The following is an 18,355-nucleotide window of genomic DNA, read 5'->3' on the forward strand; positions in this document are numbered from 1 at the left end:
CTCTGCTTCCAGGAACGAAGGGTGGAGAGGCCCCGATGGATTCTGGAGAAAAGGAGGGAGCTCAGGAAAAGGGCCAGATGAAATCTGAACTCTCTGAAGGAATGCCACGCTAGGAGCAGCCCACGGCCTTGGGCGTGGGCTGCAATGTCAGCAAAAGGAGGTGACAGGAGGTAGTGAGGAGGACAGCCCCCAGCACCACACTGCCCCCCCCCCCCCCCCCCCGCCGCCCTGCAAACTCATACACGTGTACTCAGAACACACATGTACTCAGACCTCACTGTACCAGCACCAACGTTTTCTGACTTCTGGGAGCACGTAGGAAACTCAGAACACAGAGAGGAACTGACCTCCCCAGGATCCCATCAGCAAGGTCAAAGTCGAGAGAGAAGCCCCATCTTCTTGGCTCCCCTCAACGTTCATTTATCTGCTCACTTGTCTCAGGTTTTGGGTTTTGTGTTTTGTTGGGTTTTTTTTTGCTTAGTTATTGTATGCTTGAAGTACAAGCGTTTTGAGTCTAATCTGTGCATACACAAGCTTTTACCTGGATCGTTTTCCTTTTTATTTACAAAAATGTCAGCATCCCCCTCACACTGCACTGTTTCTATCACTTGACCATTTTGCCTTGGGGGCTCTTCCTTATCAGCACATTGAAGAGGAGCCTGGAGCTTCCCCAGGGATAAGCCACCATGATTCAGGTGCCCAGCTCCGCTGAATCCCATCCATTCATTTCCCTGTTATAAACAAGTTACATGAGCATGTCCTTTTGAACAAATGAGCTGTTTCTGTAGAATAGTCTTGAAGGTGGGATCGATGGGCCTCAGGGCATGTGTTTGTGACTTAGCTGACCTCAATGTAGGGAGTGCCCGTCCACTTCTCTCACTGCTGCCTCCCTGTCCCCAGGAGGATGGACAATGGTGGGAGGGCTCCTCTTTGGTCCCCACTCAACCCAGTTTCTTACCAGGGCTGGGGTTCAAGGAACTTGAGGGTGGCTGGGAGAGCCGGGGTTGGGGGTGCTCCTGACCAACTCAAGGTCTGGTCCAGGTGGGCAGGAAGGCCCCCTCCCTGGCCCTCTCCCCTCCACGGGGGCTGAGGCAGGAAGAGGCACCTCTGTAGTCCAAATAGCGATTTCCTGCTACAGGATAGTGGCTGAAATCCGAGAGGCTGAGCTGGGTGGGAGCAAGACAGGGGCGAAATTTAGCCAGCCTCCCCCAGCGTGCATACACACACACACACACACTCTCTCTCTCTCTCCCCCTCCCTCTCCTTACAGCCACATACTCACGTGCCTTCTACAAAGTCACACACATACCACTCACACACACATACACACACTCTCCTTCTAGCCACATATTTACACACATTCCACAAAGTCACACACATTCCACACACACAGACACACAGACACACACCAGATATATATACACATGCGGTCACACACCGCACGTTGCAGAGCCTGCAACACCGCCAGCCCTGTTCATCCTGACCTCTGTGTCTGCTGCCCTCTGCCCATGCCCCCATCCCAGGCCTGCCCTGCCTTCCCCACCTCCACATCCTTGCCCAGGCAGTCTCAACTTTGCTGGGAGGTAGATGGCGACTTAGCAGCAGCAGCAGTAGCAGATGGCATTCAATGGCATTGGAGGTGATGGAATTCCAGTGGAGTTATTTCAAATCCTAAAAGATGATGCTGTGAAAGTGCTGCACTCAATATGCCAGCAAATTTGGAAAACTCAGCAGTGGCCACAGGACTGGAAAAGGTCGGTTTTCATTCCAATCCCAAAGAAAAGCAATGCCAAAGAATGGTCAAACTATCGCACAATTGCACTCATCTTACACGCTAGTAAATTAATGCTCAAAATTCTCCAAGCCAGACTTCAACAGTGGTTCACGTGAACCATGAACTTCCAGATGTTCAAGCTGGATTTAGAAAAAGCAGAGGAACCAGAGATCAAATTGCCAGCATCTGTTGGATCATCAAAAAAGCAGCAGAGTTCCAGAAAAACATCTACTTCTGCTTTATTGACTAAGCCAAAGCCTTTGACTGTGTGGATTACAACAAACTGGAAAATCCTTAAAAAGATGGAAAGAACAGACCACCTGACCTGAGAAATCTGTACACAGGTCAAGAAGCAACACTTAGAACTGGATATGGAACAACAGACTGGTTCTAACTTGGGAAAGGAGTATGTTAAGGCTGTATATTGTCACCCTGCTTATTTAACTTATATGCAGAGTACATCATGAGAAGCATTTCATGTACATCAGAGTACATCATGAGGAGCATTGTACTAGATGAAACACGAGCTAGAATCAAGATTGCCAGGAGAAATATCAATAACCTCAGATATGCAGATGACACCACCCTTATGGCAGAAAGTGAAGAACTAAAGAGCCTCTTGATGAAAGTGAAAGAGGAGAGTGAAAAAGTTGGCTTAAAACTCAACATTCAGAAAACTAAGATCATGGCATCTGGTCCCATCACTTCATAGGAAATAGATGGGGAGACAATGGAAACAGTGAGAGACTTCATTTTTGGGGGCTCCAAAATCACTGCAGATGGTGACTGCGCCATGAAATTAAGAGACGCTTACTCCTTGGAAGAAAAGCTATGACCAACTTAGACAGCATATTAAAAACCAGAGACATTATTTTGCCAACAAAGGTCTATCTAGTCAAAGCTATGGTTTTTCCAGTGGTCATGTATGGATGTGAAAGTTGGACTTAAAGAAAGCTGAGTGCTGAAGAACTGATGCTTTTGAACTGTGGTGTTGGAGAAGACTCTTGAGAGTCCCTTGGACTGCAGGGAGATCCAACCAGTCCATCCTAAAGGAAATCAGCCCTGAGTATTCATTGAAAGGACTGATGCTGAAGCTGAAGCTCCAGTACTTTGGCCACCTGATGTGAAGAACTGATTCATTGCAAAAGATCCTGCTGCAGGGAAAGATTGAGGGCAGGAGGAGAAGTGGGTGACAGAGGATGAGATGGTAGGATGGCATCACCGACTCAATGGACATGAGTTTGAATAAGCTCCAGGAGTTGCTGATGGACAGGGAAGCCTGGCGTACTGCAGTCCACAGGGTCACAAAGAGTCAGACATGAATGAGTGACTGAACAGAAATGACATTTATCTTAGAGGCCACCCACCCACCCAGCTCTGCCCACACATCCTTCCAGGGCAAGCCCTGGTTCTAGACCCTTCCCATCCACACCGTGGCCCTTCTCTGTTGGCTCCCAGTCACTGCTCTCTGACCAAATGATCTCAGCCAGGTTCTGCTGTAGGCCCCGGGAAGAGGCCCTGCCACTCTTTGGACCTCAGTTTCCTTGTGCGCACGATGGAACAGTGATGAGGCCCTGGAAATCTAATGACAGTCCCAGTGTCCGGGGAAGTGGCCTGCCTCTCTGGTTTTCTTTCACCCGTGGAGCAGGACATCAGCCCCCCATTTGCCCAGGAGACTTCTTGAGGGGCACCCTCCTGCCCTGGATTGTCTAATCCAAGACAAGCATGATCACATTTGTGTGAGGACAAGGTGGTCAGGCCAGGTTGAGTTGTCCCTGGCCAGTACTTCCCATGACCTCCGGTGATCCCGTGTGTTTGCCCTGTAACCAAGCAAGAAGCTGAGCCAGGGGCTGGCTTGTGCGGGGAGAGGTGCTCAGCCAGACCCCGTCTGCTTCCAGAGCATCCACCAGCTTCTCCCACTTCTTTGGCACATTTAATTGGCATTTCCTGTACTTGAACTCAGAGCTGGGCCAACCTGACTTCAGGCCTTAAACCCCTCATGGCTCCAGAGCAAGGAGGGGACACCTTTAAGCAGCATCAGTGATGCTAAATTGCCTGTAGTCATGCCCTGGGGACTTCTCCAGTTCCCTGGGAAGATGGGGTCGTCTGGGGGGCAAAGGGGTAATCCCTGAGCCTCAGGAGGATTGCTTCAGACACTCCCCATTGCTGAGCCACAGGAAAGAGGAGAGGATTTTCAGGTGGCGTAGTGGCAAAGAACCCACCTGCCAATGCAGGAGACACAAGAGACGCGGGTTCAATCCCCGGATCGGAAAATCCACTGGAGTAGGAAATGGCAATCCACTCCAGTATTCTTGCCTGGGAAACTCCATGGACAGAGGAGCCTGGCGGGCTACTGTCTATAGGGTCTATAGGGTCTATAGGGTCACAGAGAGCTGGACATGACTGAGTACACACATACTCTCAGGACTGGCCGGCATATGCAGGGAGGGGTGGGAGCCTCAGGGCACAGGCAGGGGCAGCAGAGGAAACAGAGGTCACAGATCTGGCTGTCGCATCCATGTTTATGCTCCTTCCTACAGTCCAGCTTTCCTAGGACGCTAGGGAGACAGTCATGGAATGGAACCTGTGGCCAGAGGCCCCCTGCTGCCCGGCCATCCCCTCCCCTCCCACCTCCTCCAGAGAAAAGCCCCCTCCCAGCCTTCCTTGCCCTGCACCTGGTTTTCCTACCTTTCCAGACCCTGCAGTGGCCTCTGCCCCATGGTTCCTGCCATCTCTGGGTCTCTGGGTGACAGTCTGGCTCCCTCAGGAGGCAGACAGGTAGCAGGGCTCAGAGATGGGAAAGAGAGGTGTGTTTATGTTCTGTGTCTCTCAGGCCTTTCTCGGGGGGCCCAGGGAAGGCGATAAGCCCACCACGTCAGGGGACAGAGGGCCCCAAAGAGCCAGGCCTCTGACGGGTTACCTGGCTGCCCCTCCAGGACCAGGTGAGCACATCTCCCAAAGAAATGGGAGTGCTATGACTGCAAAAGGGGGAGACAGACTGGCAGATTAAAACAACGAAAGTCACTGTAGGTGGGTCTAGAGGAAGCACCTGGGTGGGGGACGCCGGGCTGGAAACCTTGAGCTGCACAGGGCATCTGGCTGCAGAAGGAAAGCCAAGGACAAAGGCCTTCAGGGAATTCCTTGGCGGTCCAGTGGTTAGGACTCCAAGCTTTCACTGTCAGGAGAGTCCAAGTTCGATCCCGGGTCTGAGGACTAAGATACAAGGCTTGACCAAAAAAAAACAAGAAAAAGGACAAAAGCCTTCAAATATCTGAAGCCTGGGAGGAGAGAGAGGCTGTCTCAGGCTCCAGCAGCAGAGGTAAGACCCAGAGGCAGATGCCTGCCTTGGGCAGGAGAGACAGCGCCCCGCAGGCTGCATTGCAGTGGCGGTATGGGGGAGAGGGGTCCTCCCTGTTCCCAGGACTGCCCTGGGGGAGGGGTTGTTGAGGGGTTCCCATAGAAGGAAGGACAGATGGAGGAGGGTGGTTACAGGTGGCCCCCACAATTCCTGCTAAATCACACTGGCTCAGCAGCCAGCGACTATCTGATAGGAGCGAAGCAGAGAGTGAAGCTAGACAAACCAGAGATGGAGTAAGATGCTGAAAAGGAGGGGAAGAGACAGCAAGGCAGAGGGGAAAGTGCAGACAAAGCGTTCCCAAGGCCCTAGAGACAGAGGCAGGCAGGCTGCAGGCACGTCCCTCGGCTGCGCCCAAGGTCGCCCGCCAGGGCTGTGGGTGCAATGGTGCCCCTCCCGGGTCCCGGGTCCCTCCCACGCCTGGAGCCACCACACCGTCCGGCAGCGGCATTAATTAGGGGCCTAGCTAATGGCTCGGAAGATTGGCCCGTTCCAGGGATGCTGCTGAATAGAGACCTCGGTGAGATTTATTCCTAATTATCTCATTTGTCTCCCCCCATTACTCTTTATGGCTGGGATTTATGGGGCCATTAATGGGGCCTGGCCAGGCCAGGACGAGTGTGAGCCTTGAGATGCTTCATAATAATAACAATAACAACGCTCACCCTGGGCAGATTGATAGGTTCTTGCCGTCCCCGCCCCCTGTCCTTGGGACCCCAGCTACCTGCTGCCCCATGTGTCCTCTTGCTTCTGGGACCCCTGGCGCTCAGCTCCAGGTCCTCAGCCACCTGTGGAGTTCAAGCCCTCCTCCGCCCCACTCCACCCCAAGCCTGTCTTTTAGCTCTTCTCTGGTGCCACTGACCAGGAGCTTCAAGCCAGTAGCTGGAGTGTCCAGTCCAACGGCAACGCCTCCAGCTCAAGGCCTGTGTCAGGAATCAATGAGCTCGGTTGCAAGCAGCAGAAAAGCCAGCGAAAGATGGCTTCATCTGTAAGGACATGCCCTGTCTCTTTAACAGAGGTGAAGAGGTCGGTCATCCCGAGTTGATCTGGAGACTCGGAGGTGCTCTTAAGGAGCCTGGCTCCCATCCTTTGGCTCTGTTATCCTCAGCGTGCAGTCCAGGGCTCCCCTCCTCATCACAACGTGGCTACTGCAGCCCCAGGCAGCAAGCTCACACAGTATCCACACAGAACAAAAAGAAGCAGAGAGCGGGAGAGACACCTTCTCCCCCGAAACCTTTCAGGAGAGGGGCGAAAGCATTTCCAGAAGCTTGCGACAGGCTTACTTACATCTTTGTTCAGATTGGGTTACAAGTGGTCTAAGGTTGACTTCTCCAGAAAGAAGCCCTAGACAAAGCTTCGAGCGCAAGTAGGTTTGTTCAGGAGGGGATTCCAGGAACCATCAGGAGAAGAGGAGTGAGACTGGGAGGGGAAGCAGCCAATAAAGGGTGTGTTATCAAGTTGGTTACCACCGCATGTCGCTGGTGCTCAATCCTGCCTCTGAGGGAGCTGAAGTATTTATACACCAAACCCACCAACACTGGTTGAAGGCTGTTCCCAAAAGAGCATCAGTTTTCTGGAGCTTACTGCCTGCTTGGGCTGCTGGAGGAAACCCTCGGGCAAAGGGGTGGAGATGCTAAGAGGCAGGGTTAGCCAGAGAGCCCTTCACTGGTAAAGGCTGAGGGGACAGGCAGTCCCATCACCGTCAGTGGGCGTGCAGGGACTGGTGAATGGGCCCACCTGGTCAGTGGGTGTGCAGGGACTGGCGGACGGGCTCACCTGGTCCACTGCTGGGCAAGGAGAAGGGACCCGCTGCTGGGGAGGCCACCACAGGGTCTGCCGCAGCCTTCACCCTACTCTCCAGGGGTGCAACTCTGTCACCAGGGGCTGATCACAGGCGCAGAGCAATTTCTACATCAGCCCAAAGGAACGTGAGGACAATTCACAGAGAGAGAAGGCAAGTTTCAGGCTGAGTGCTGTTGGCGTCACCCCAGTCTCCTCTACCTGCTTAGCTCGGGAGGAGAGCAAGAGATGGCCTTCCAACTCTTCCTGTGGCTACAGGCTATTACTTCTCCTCCATCCCCCCTCCTGGGTGTCACTGCCCCTGCCTTCCCACCACCACCCACTCTTGAGATGGAGAAGTCCAGCTTTTTCCATCCAGGCGCCAGCTCCCCACACCCCCCATTTTGCTATAGGTAGAGACTGCCTACTTCACGTTTCAGAACCTAGAGCCCTTGTGCACCACCACTGGGAGTATAAATCAGCGCCTCTGCTTTGGCAAAATGGCCATCTGTCAACCATTGTTGTTTTGTTGCTAAGTCATGTCTGACTCTTTTGTGATCTCATGGACTGTAGCCTGCCAGGCTCCTCTGTCCATGGGATTTCCCAGACAAGAATACTGGAGTAGACTGCCAATTTCTTCTCCAGGGGATCTTTCTGACCCAGGGATCAAACCCGCGTCTCCTGCATTGGCAGGCAGATTCTTTACCACTGAGCCAGCAGCGAAGCCCTGTATCAACCATACAGCCCAGAAATTCCCTTCTGGTTGTATATGAAACATATCTAGGTACACACATCCTCCCAAAGGCAAGGACCAGAATGTGGGCTTTTTGTGCTTTGTTCATTTGTTTTAGATTTAAGTCGTTTTAAAAAGATTTACTTGATTATTTGGCTGCATCGGGTCTTAGTTGTGGCATGCAGGATCTTTTAGTTGAGGAATGTGACCTCTTAGTTGCAGTATGTGGGGTCTAGTTCAACGACCAGGGATCAAACCCAGGCCCCCTTTACTGGAAACACAGAGTCTTAGCCACTGGAACCAGAGAAATCCCAAGGACTAGAGTGTCTGCGGAAACACTATATTCATAATGGCCACCAAGTGGGAACTCACTTGTGCATTCATGGTGGAATGGAGAAAGAGATTGCAGTGTAGTCACTCAGTGTAATTCTACACAACAGTGAGAATGAACCAACCCAACAGTGAGAAGCAAGCCAGACACAAAAGAAGAGACTCTGGATTCTTTTCACATAAAGTACAAAGACATCAGAATCAATCTACAGTATTGGAAGTCAGTTACCCTTTCCCATTGTTTCTTCCTTCTCTGTTTACTGTATCTGTATGAGATTCAGTAAATAAGATACACCGATGGATGCTAACTGAACCTATTATGATCATCATTTCACAATATATATAAATCAAACCATCATGCCGTACATGTTAAACTTATACAGTGAGGTATGTCAATGATTTCTTGATAAAACTGAAAAGGAACAAGAAAACATATTGGCTGATTTACTTCGCTTTTCGTGACATTAGTTGCTCTGCAAGAGGAATGAAGAGTTTGCCCCCAAAGTCTCACTTTCCGGGAGAGGAATCCAGAGAGCTCTGTGTCTACCATGCTGGTGACAGAAATCTTATGCAAACCAACTTAAACAAAAAAAGGAATTTATTGGCTCTCATAGCTGGAAGGAACACTTTGGTATTTGAAAAATTAAAGAAAGATCTTCAGCCATCCATGGGAGCTGGGGACCCAGTGTCTCCAGGATTCTCTCTCTCGTTCTTTCTGTCTCAGCTCTGCAACTCCCTGTGTGTTGGCCTTAGAGTCTCCCGTTGCAGATACATCTCCATTCTGGTGGAAGGGGAGCGAGCAGGGCAGATCGAAGCCAGAGACGCCAACAACCCCAGTGGGGAAAGGACTCTCACCCTCGGAGAGGACTCAGGATGGCTCTCTAGGATCCCGTGGCCATGCTCTGGATGGATCGCTGCTGCCAGGAGCATTTGAATCTTTGACCCAATCAAGCTAACATGACTATGAGAAGTGAAAGTGCTAGTTGCTCCATCGTGTCCAACTCTTTGCAGCCACTTGAACTGTGACTGCACTAAATTGGTGGTCTGGATCATCTATTTACTCCTGTTGGGGCGGGTGCTTTGGTAATTAAGAGCCTCATCAGAACCACATGGAGGAGCAGTTCCCCAAAGCAGAGACATTGTTTTAGAAGGAGGAAAAAGGTTGCTGGGAAGACAAAAGAAAAACAAATGCTTAAGACACACCCACACTTCCCCAAGGAGAGAGCCCCCCACCTTAAGTGGTTCTTTCTATTAAAATCTGGCATGCATCTTGCTGGTATATTGAGTGAAGCCCACTGGTCAGAGAAGTGCTTCTCATTGAAAGACTCCAGAGGCCACTGTTCACACTGACTTCTGTGAATGGTGCCCCTTGAAGCCCAACAGTGTGTGGCAGCCCTGAACTTGATCATGCCTGGCTGGACCAGGGGTGGGTGGCTGGGCCATGAAGGAAGCATTGAAAACTATGAAACACTTAGTGATAAATCTGACCAAAAATGTATAAGACTTTACACTGAAGAATTAAAATACATTGTTGAGAGAAATGGAATGGAAAGATAGATTATGTACATGGATCAGAAAACTCAATATTGTTAAAATATCATTTTCCCCACCAACTGATCTATAGATTCAGTGCAATCTCAATCAAAATTACAGTAGATTTTAAAAAACATTTATTTATTTGGCTGCATCAGGTCTTGCTGGCATCACATAGGAGCCTTCACTGTGGTACATGGACTCTCCAGTTGGGGTGTGTCAGGCTTAGTTGCTCTACAGCCTGTGGGATTGTAGTTCCCCAACCAGGGATGGAACACACATCTCCTTCGTGGCAAGGCAGATTCTTAACCACTGGAGCACCAGGGAGGTCCCTCCAGTAAGCTTTTAAGTGGAAATTGACAAGTTGATTCTCAAATCCATAAAAGAGACAAATGGCATAGGATGGTCAAAACAACTTTTTTAAAAGAGCAAGAATTTGAAGAACTTATGCTCTTGATTTTACAAATCTACAGGAAACAGGACAAATTGATGGACTTGACAGATGGACAAAGAAATCAATGGAATAGAACAGAAAGTCCGGAAATAGACACATGCATATATGATCAATTTATTTTCAACAAAGATGTCAAGGCAATTCAAATTTCAAAAGCGTCCCCTTCCTAGTTCCTGACATACAGTAATTCATTGTCACCAAAAGCTGGTTTGAGGCAAAGGCAACAATACACATGACCCCATATTTTGTGGTGTTGGCTGATGCTTTTCAACTCAGTTGCCAGCTCCTGGAGCTCAGGCAGCAGGAAGGGGACACAGACCAGTGGGAGGCATGCGGAGGACCAGGCCTCCAGGGGACAAGGGGGGATGCGGGGTTAGAGGCAGAAGAGAGAGCACGCATCAACCAGCTTGTTTTCTGGCAAAACTGCCAGGACAAAGAAAACCAAAATGTTGTGATAACATATTTCTTCTCCAAATTTCATCCTGGTAGAATTACTGGCCAGTAATTACCTAGCAAATTAGAGAATCTACCAGGACCCCAGTTAGGTACCTGAGGACATAAGTGGTCCCTAATTAGAAAAAGTTGTCAATTGGGAACAATTATCTCTGTTCTGTTTCATTTCCTCCCCTCCCCGAGCCAGATCTCTCGTCCTCACCTCCCCCATTGGGACTTCTGTCTGCTCTTGCTGTTGGGGGTTGGGAGACGGGTGGGGGAGGCAGAAGCTCCCACCTACCACGGCCACTAGTGCCAGCTCAGGAGGTCGTACCAGAGCCCTGCCCTGTGCTCCCAGCCGTGCCCTCACCACCTTGTTCTGTTCACGTGTTTCTTTTCCCACTAAACTATAGACTCCCTGCAGGCACGGGTTTGTTTTAATTATCTCCCCATCTCCAGATCTAGCCCAGGGCCTGGCTTTCCAGAGAAGACACAGAAAAGGTGGTTGAAATGAAATGAGGACTCTGGGCCCCAGAGTGATAGTGCTAAGCATCACCATCTGAGCACAGCAGAGAGGGCTCATTGCACCACCTCACTTGCCTGGCCGTAGCGTAGAAACACCACCCCACCCACATTCTGCAGAGGAAGCCTGGCTGGAGGTGAGTGACGTCAGCCAGGCTCCCGAGCCCTGCGTGGCTCTGCAGTTGGAGACATCACTTCAGGTTGAGGGATCAGAGAAAGCTTCATGGAGCACCTAGTGTTTAGTTTGGGGGGATTTGGAGTTAAGAGGAAAAGCTGACAGAAGCAGCACGCAGGTGCAGAGTTTGATCTGGCTGAATTATTGGAAGTTTGCAAGAAGGAAGGAAGTGAGAGAGGGAGAGAGGAAGGCAGTTGGGGTTGCAAGAAACCTTGAAAGACTACGAGGGAGTGTGGGCTTCATCCCACAAGCCTTGGGAAATGATCCAGCAATGACGTTCCCAGAAGTTGAGTCCAGAGTCAATGCTCACGAGGGAACCAAAAGGAGAAAGATGAGGGGGAGGCCTGAGGTGGGGCAGGGGGATGGTACAGACACGAGAGGAAGGCGCCTGTCCCGGGCAGGAATGACCCCAACAACTGCGATCAGACAGTGGAGGCAAGAGGGAGTGGGGGGTCGGTCAGACTAAGTGCCTCAAATTGTGTCCTAGCAATTTTCCTTTTAGTAATTTACCCTAAAGAAATTATTCAGCATAAACATGAAGATCTTGTGCTTCACGATGTCTATCACAGTATTATTTAAAATAGTATTAACAAGAGAAGGGGAAATATTACGCTATATAAGAGAAGCCAGTCGAAGACCACGTCTTGTCTGGCCTCATTTATATGAAATGTTCAAGTTGGCATATCTGGAGAGACAGAAAGCAGATTAGTGGTTGCCTAGGGCTGGACATGGGGTGGAGGGTGGATTAGGGGGTGACCACTAATGGGTACAGGGCTCTGTTTTGCTGGTGCTGCTGCTGCTAAGTCGCTTCAGTTGTGTCCGACTTTGTGCGACCCTATAGACGGCAGCCCACCAGGCTCCCCCGTCCCTGGGATTCTCCAGGCAAGAACACTGGAGTGGGTTGTCATTGCCTTCTCCAATGCATGAAATTGAAAAGTGAAAGTGAAGTCACTCAGTCGTGTCCTACTCTTCCCGACCCCATGGGCTGCAGCCTACCAGGCTCCTCCGCCCATGGGATTTTCCAGGCAAGAATACTGGAGTGGGGTGCCATCGCCTTCTTCAGGCTCTGTTTTGGGGAGATATAAATATTCTAAAATTACATTACAGTGATGATCAGACAACTCTGATTGTCTGTACTAAAAGCCATTGCATTGTACATTTAAAATGAATGAACTTTATAGTTTATAAATTTACCTCAATAAAGCTGATCAAATTCTTAAACAGGGCAGGGGTGTGCTGTATGCTATAAGGAAAGCGGTTTCTGCCTGAAGCTGTGGTCAGCTCTGGACCCCAACAGAAAATAAGGCTGTCCTACCCCAACTCGATGGATGTGAGTTTGAATGAACTCCAGGAGTTGGTGATGGACAGGGAGGACTGGCATGCTGCAATTCACGGGGTCGCAAAGAGTCAGACACGACTGAGGGACTGAACTGAACTGAACCTTAGGAGTGGTACCCCTTTGGAGGAGAGTGGGATGAGGTAGCAGGGGATGAGGGAGACTCAGGGAAACAGCTGGCTGGGAGCTGAGGGTAAGAAGACTCACTCAATGTGATGCTCCAAAGACAACTGTGGTCTCAAGTCCATCCCTAGTGGACAGCCAAGCAGCTGGGGCCCCGCCACCAGGCTCTACCTACAGCCTCTGCCTGCCTGCAGGAGGGCACCCAGGGTTGCTCTGCACCCAGCCACCAGGCCAAGGTCCTGGCTGAGAAACAGAGGAGGGTGGGATGTTCAGGAAGAGGGCAGGGGAGAAAAAAGCAAGAAGAAAAGAGCCTGACAGTCCTGGGGTTCAATCACAGATCCTCCACTTAATTGACTGTGTGACCTTGAGCAAGTTTCTTCACCTCTCTGGGTCCCAGTTTCTTCACCTTTCTCAAGGGAGAGCAGTTAACGTTACTGGCTTTAGCAGGTGTGAAGAATGGGGTTCCATGCCTTAAGGAGCTGTGCAGGGACATCATCACTCACCAGGGGGAACAAACGCTGGTGATGGGGGAGCCTCATGGAGCCCCCAAATCTCCATGACCACAGCCAGCGAAGGTGGGGCCAGGGGTCGATAAAATCACTGATCCCAGAACTTGAGGAAGAACAAGAGGAAGAGGGGCTCAACCCGAGGTCTCGCCTTGCATTCATTCCCCCACCCCTACTCCCACTTTCCATTCCAGAAGCTTCCAGCATGAGGGTCTTACCGGCTTCTCTGAAGAAGGGACTAATTAAACCTTAATTGACACAGCACTAATTAGCTTCTTAATTACACGGAACCACATGATTAGCCACTCAGCAGACACTAATTGTTCATTAGGAAGCAGTCTCCCTCTCCCCCTTCCCTTTTCTAGAACCTACCAGCTAAGGCACCTGACGGGCTCATAGTAGTTGGTGCCCCTCGACCCTCGACCCAGCCCAGCCTCTGTGCCCATCCTGATGGTGGTGGGGAAGGCAAGGGGTGCAGCTGGATGAGTTCATGCTGCCCTGGCCTGAAGTCACGTGCCCTCTCATGATAATAATCTAAATATAACAACTTTTATCATTTTGAGTATCTCAGATTCAGGAGCCTGTAGCCTTCCGCTTTCAAACCCCTGGCCTGAATCAGGATAAAACTGTGGGTTCCGGAGGCCTGAATTTCAGCCTTCTTGGCATGAAGGGAGCCCAGGGCAGGCCCAGGTTGAAGGACAAGAGGACAGGGAGCCAGTCTCTGACACCAAACAGGACAGGTACTTTCCAGACGGAGAGGCTGAGGCACCATGAGAGTGAGAAACGTACCGGGGGTTCACACAGCAAGTAAGTGACAGAACCAGAGTCAAACCCGGGTCTACCTCCAGAGCCAAGCTTCTTTCTACTAGTCCAGCTGCCTCCTGCAGAATTTTCAGATTTCACGACATGCAGAATCAGAATCTGGAAGGAAGGGGACTTGCCCCCCACCCCCCCAGGAGCCATTTGCCTCCAGCGACACAGCTTAACTTCTCTATAAGCCAGGAGCAGGGCCTCGGAGGACAGGGAGGGGCCGCCTGGGTTCACATCCCAGCTCTTCCTAAGATGTGTGGCCTTGGGTGAGTTTCCCTGGACCGCTCTGTGTCTCAGCTTTCTCCTCCATAAAACAGGGATAACAGTACCACCCCAACCCCCAAGGCTTCCTAGAGGATTAGGAGAGCTAGTGCATGAAAAGTGCCCAGAAGAGTGTCTGCCTTGCAAAGTCAGTGCTTTATAAGGGTTACAGTCACTACCTTCTATAGTGGAGGTTGGTGGTACCTCCAGGAAAGCATCTTGGGATTTGGGGTCCACTACCCCTCCTTCCCACCTCTCAGATTTCCTCTCCACTGTTGAGCCTCAGAAACCACTCCCAGTAGCTCAGAAGTCACCTCTCCCTCCTGAGAGTCTGCCCCGACCTGGGACCCTCTCTATATGTCTCCCCTGGCAGGGGCTGGGCAGGGGAGGGGGCAGAGGTGGTCAGGCCTGCGGGCTGATGGGTGCACAGACCCCTGGCGCACCCCACCAGAGGTGTGGGCAGGAAGGGGACCAAGACGGCCTGCAGATCCAGTGACCACACATCCTGCTTCTCCCAAGACAGGCCTACTTTTCTCCGACTGCACTGATGTCATTATTCACAGGACCCCCTTCCACTCTTTTTTTTTTTAATTTGTTTGTTTGAGGTTGCACTGGGTCTTCATCGCTGCATGTGGGCTTTCTCCAGTTGTGGTGCGCTGGCATGTGGGATCTTCCCAGATCAGGGATCAAACCTGTGTCCCCTGCATTGGTAGGCAAATTCTTAACCACGGGGCCACCAGGGAAGTCCCCCACCTCTCACTCTTAAACGGTGCTGACTTGGACAATAGAAGACATGGTCCCACAAGGTACACACCTTCCTGTGCCTGCATGGGCCAGGCTCTGTCCACACCAGTGGGCGGGAGACAGTGCTCACCCACCCCAGGGAATCCCCAAACTAGGGGGTTGGACTGTGACCATCCTCTCCTCTGACACAAGGGAAAAAACGATATAGGTGGAGGGCTTCCTCAAATTCTTACCACTGGAAAGGGGAGGAGTTGAGATGCTAATCCACAGTTGAGGGGCCACTGCCATGCTCCTTCCCAGCGTTGGCAAGGGGGCACAATGCAGGAAGGCTCATACGTGATGTGGAGGGCCAGGGGTACACGTAGGGAGTGTGGCTGGGCTCGCTGGGATTTAGGGAAAGGGGTGAGAGCAACATGGTGTCTGGAGTAAAGGCTGCTGGGGGCAGGCATCGGAGGGCAGGGTGCAGGTGGCTGAGGGGACTGGGATCAGGGGAGAGGGGGGCCCTGCAGAGCGTCAGGGGCTTAGTTCAACTATCCAGAGAGCTGCTCTACTGGATGAGGCATACATATCCCCTTATTCATGTTCTGCCATTGGCTTAGGGACTTGAGACACAGAGCCAGGCTGGGCAGGGCCCAAAGTGCCTGAACTGAGATCTTTGTGGAGGACGGAGCACCTGCGTTAGCTGGGTATCAAAAAAGGTACCGCATATGGCAAGAGCTTGTGCAAACACTGAAAAATACATCTCTGGTCTCTTCAAGGATGATGAGTGGACCAGCCTGCCAGGCTCTGGGACGCTTTTATAGACGTGAGGCCAAAAGGGATGTTGTGGCCTATCTGGGGAGAAACTTGGGGGCCTTGGGGAACATTTTTCTTTTAATGTATGTGCTCAATTGTGTCTGACTCTTTGCAGCTCCATGGACTGCAGCCCTCTAGGCTCCTCTGTCCATGGAATTTTGCAGGCAAGAATACTGGAGTGGTTGCTACTTCCTACTCCAGGGGATCTTCCCGAACCAGGGCTCAAACCCATGTCTCTTGTGTCTCCTGCATTGGCAGGTGAGTTCTTTTCCACTAGCGTCACCTGGAAAGCACCCCCTCCCTTTTTTTTTATACAGCATACTTTATTTCTTTTTAACTTTTTTAAATATCTTTTTTTTTTAACGTGGACCATTTTTTAAGTCCTTATTGAATTTGTTAAAATATTGTTTCTGTTTTTTTTGGAGGGGCGTTGTTTTGTTTTTGTCTGCAAGACATGCAGGATCTTAGCTCCCCTGCCAGGGATCGAACCGCAGCCCCTGCATTGGAAGACAAATTTAACCACTGGACAGCCAGGGAAGTCCCCCTGGTGAGCATTTATTCTTTATGGAGGAGTCCAAGGGAACCAGCCCCTGGGGTGCGGCCATGCTGGCTTTAGGACCAGGGGTAGAGATTTGCTCACTGCCCCTCACGGCCTCCTCCTGCGCCTTCTTGCCCTCCTCGGTCTCCCTCTGGTCCCTTTCCAGGGAGCCAGGCCTGCTTTCTAGGGAGGGGATTCTCAGGATGACCCGCCCCTTCCCTATCTGGTCCTTGGTGGGGAGAGGAGGAAAAGGTGAAGATGCTCCAGCATCTTTGGGCAGTGCTAGTCACCCCACCCCCACCAGGTCCCTGGTGTCCCCGCAAGAAAGGCAGCAATTGGGTCAGAAACCCCCTCCAGATGCTTCTCCCCTCCCTCATTATCTGGAAACTGTTACAATGTATCAAGGAAAGCCCCTAGGGTGTTTTCCCATCTGTTGCTCTATTTCTGACACATGCTGCTCCCCACCTGGAATTCCCAGGCCCTCCTCTCCTCTTGCCTCACCCCTTCCTGACTTTGGACAAGTTACTTAGTCTCTCTGGGCCCTTTTCTCCTCATTCATAATGTGGACATGACCGTACCCACCTCCTGGGGGTCACTGAAGACTCAAGGGGTTAATTCACACCAAGGGTTTAGTGCGGAACCCAGCACAGAGCAGGTGCTCAATGAACGGTGGCTACAGTTCTTCTCAAGGGCCAGCTCAAAGCTCTATTCCTCTAGAAAGCCCTCCCTGACCACTTCAGGCTTAAGGGGGATCTCTGTCTTCTGCCTTCCACTGCCCACCCCTCAGTACCTCTCACATCCTGACATGCATCCTTTGTTACTGCTGCTGCTGCTGCAAAGTCGCTTCAGTCGTGTCCGACTCTGTGTGACCCCATAGACGGCAGCCCACCAGGCTCCGCCATCCCTGGGATTCTCCAGGCAAGAACACTGGAGTGGGTTGCCATTTCCTTCACACCCCAATAAATGTGGGGGCTTCCATGTTCCAGGCACTAAGAGCTTTACATCTGTTAACTCATTTAGCCCTCACAACACCCCTATCCCATTTTACAGAGGCGGAAAACAAGACACAGAGAGGTTAAGTAACTTACCCAATGTCACACAGCAAGGAAAGTGATGGATCCAGACCAAGAGCCCCGGCAGTCAAAGTCCACAGTCCACGCATTCACCCTCTACCATGGACAGGTTGATAGCCATTCGCCCAGGGTGGGGTGTGGGGGGCTAGGATATACACGACACGAAACCACAGGCTTTGTGGGGTTCCAATTTCACTGTTGCGCACCTGTGGCCTACCCCCGGGCTGTGCCTGTGTGGTCACTGCACGTGGATCACGTCTGCACAGAGGTGTGTCTAAAGGTCGAAGAACTCAGATACCGTATGTTCAGAACGTGTGTGCCTGTGTACAATGTCTGTGTGTGCAGAACGTGTGTGCCTGTGTACAATGTCTGTGTGTGCACCCAGTGTGTATTTCTGCAGGGGGGTTGTAGGAGCACACGTCACACACCTTTGTGTAGCTGTCATTACGCCTTGACAAGAGCTAACTATTCTGGAGGGAAGTAGGACTTATTTCCCCTTCATTAGAAAGTGAGGTGCCAGAACCTGGAGTGGCTTTATGACTGGCAGCCTACAGGTCTGTGGAGTGTGAACAGTATATGATCCAAGCACATACGCACATGTGTGTAACTGTGTGTGTGTGTGTGTGTGTGCGTGTGCTAAGTACATCCACACGCCTGTGTGTCTGGGTGAATACCCACACAGTGCCTTGGTAGCGGTATTTGGATGCATGGAGGTTACATGTGACCTGTGTGTGATAAACACACGTGCATGTACAGGCATGTACGTGTCCATGGGCGGAGAGCTGTACAGGCAGGTACACACAAAAGGACACGTGGTGGGCGCCGGGACGGCACAGTGAGACCAGACTTCCACTCCTGCCTCCGCCTCCGTCTGCTGTGTCACCCTGGCTGGGCCGCTGCATCTCCCGAGGCTCAGTGTCTGCACCACAAAATGGGGCGAGTGAGGAGGGTGAGAGAGAATAGAGCCGCAGCCCCGCAGCGGCCCAGCACATGCGCACTACTTGAGGACGCGCTATTCGTGAGCACACATACGTGTGCACCGCGAGGGTGTGTACATGGAGCCGTGTGTGTTCCCCCAGTGT

The sequence above is a fragment of the Bos indicus x Bos taurus genome, chromosome 23 (assembly GCF_003369695.1).
Source record: "Bos indicus x Bos taurus breed Angus x Brahman F1 hybrid chromosome 23, Bos_hybrid_MaternalHap_v2.0, whole genome shotgun sequence".
Taxonomy (NCBI): domain Eukaryota; kingdom Metazoa; phylum Chordata; class Mammalia; order Artiodactyla; family Bovidae; genus Bos; species Bos indicus x Bos taurus.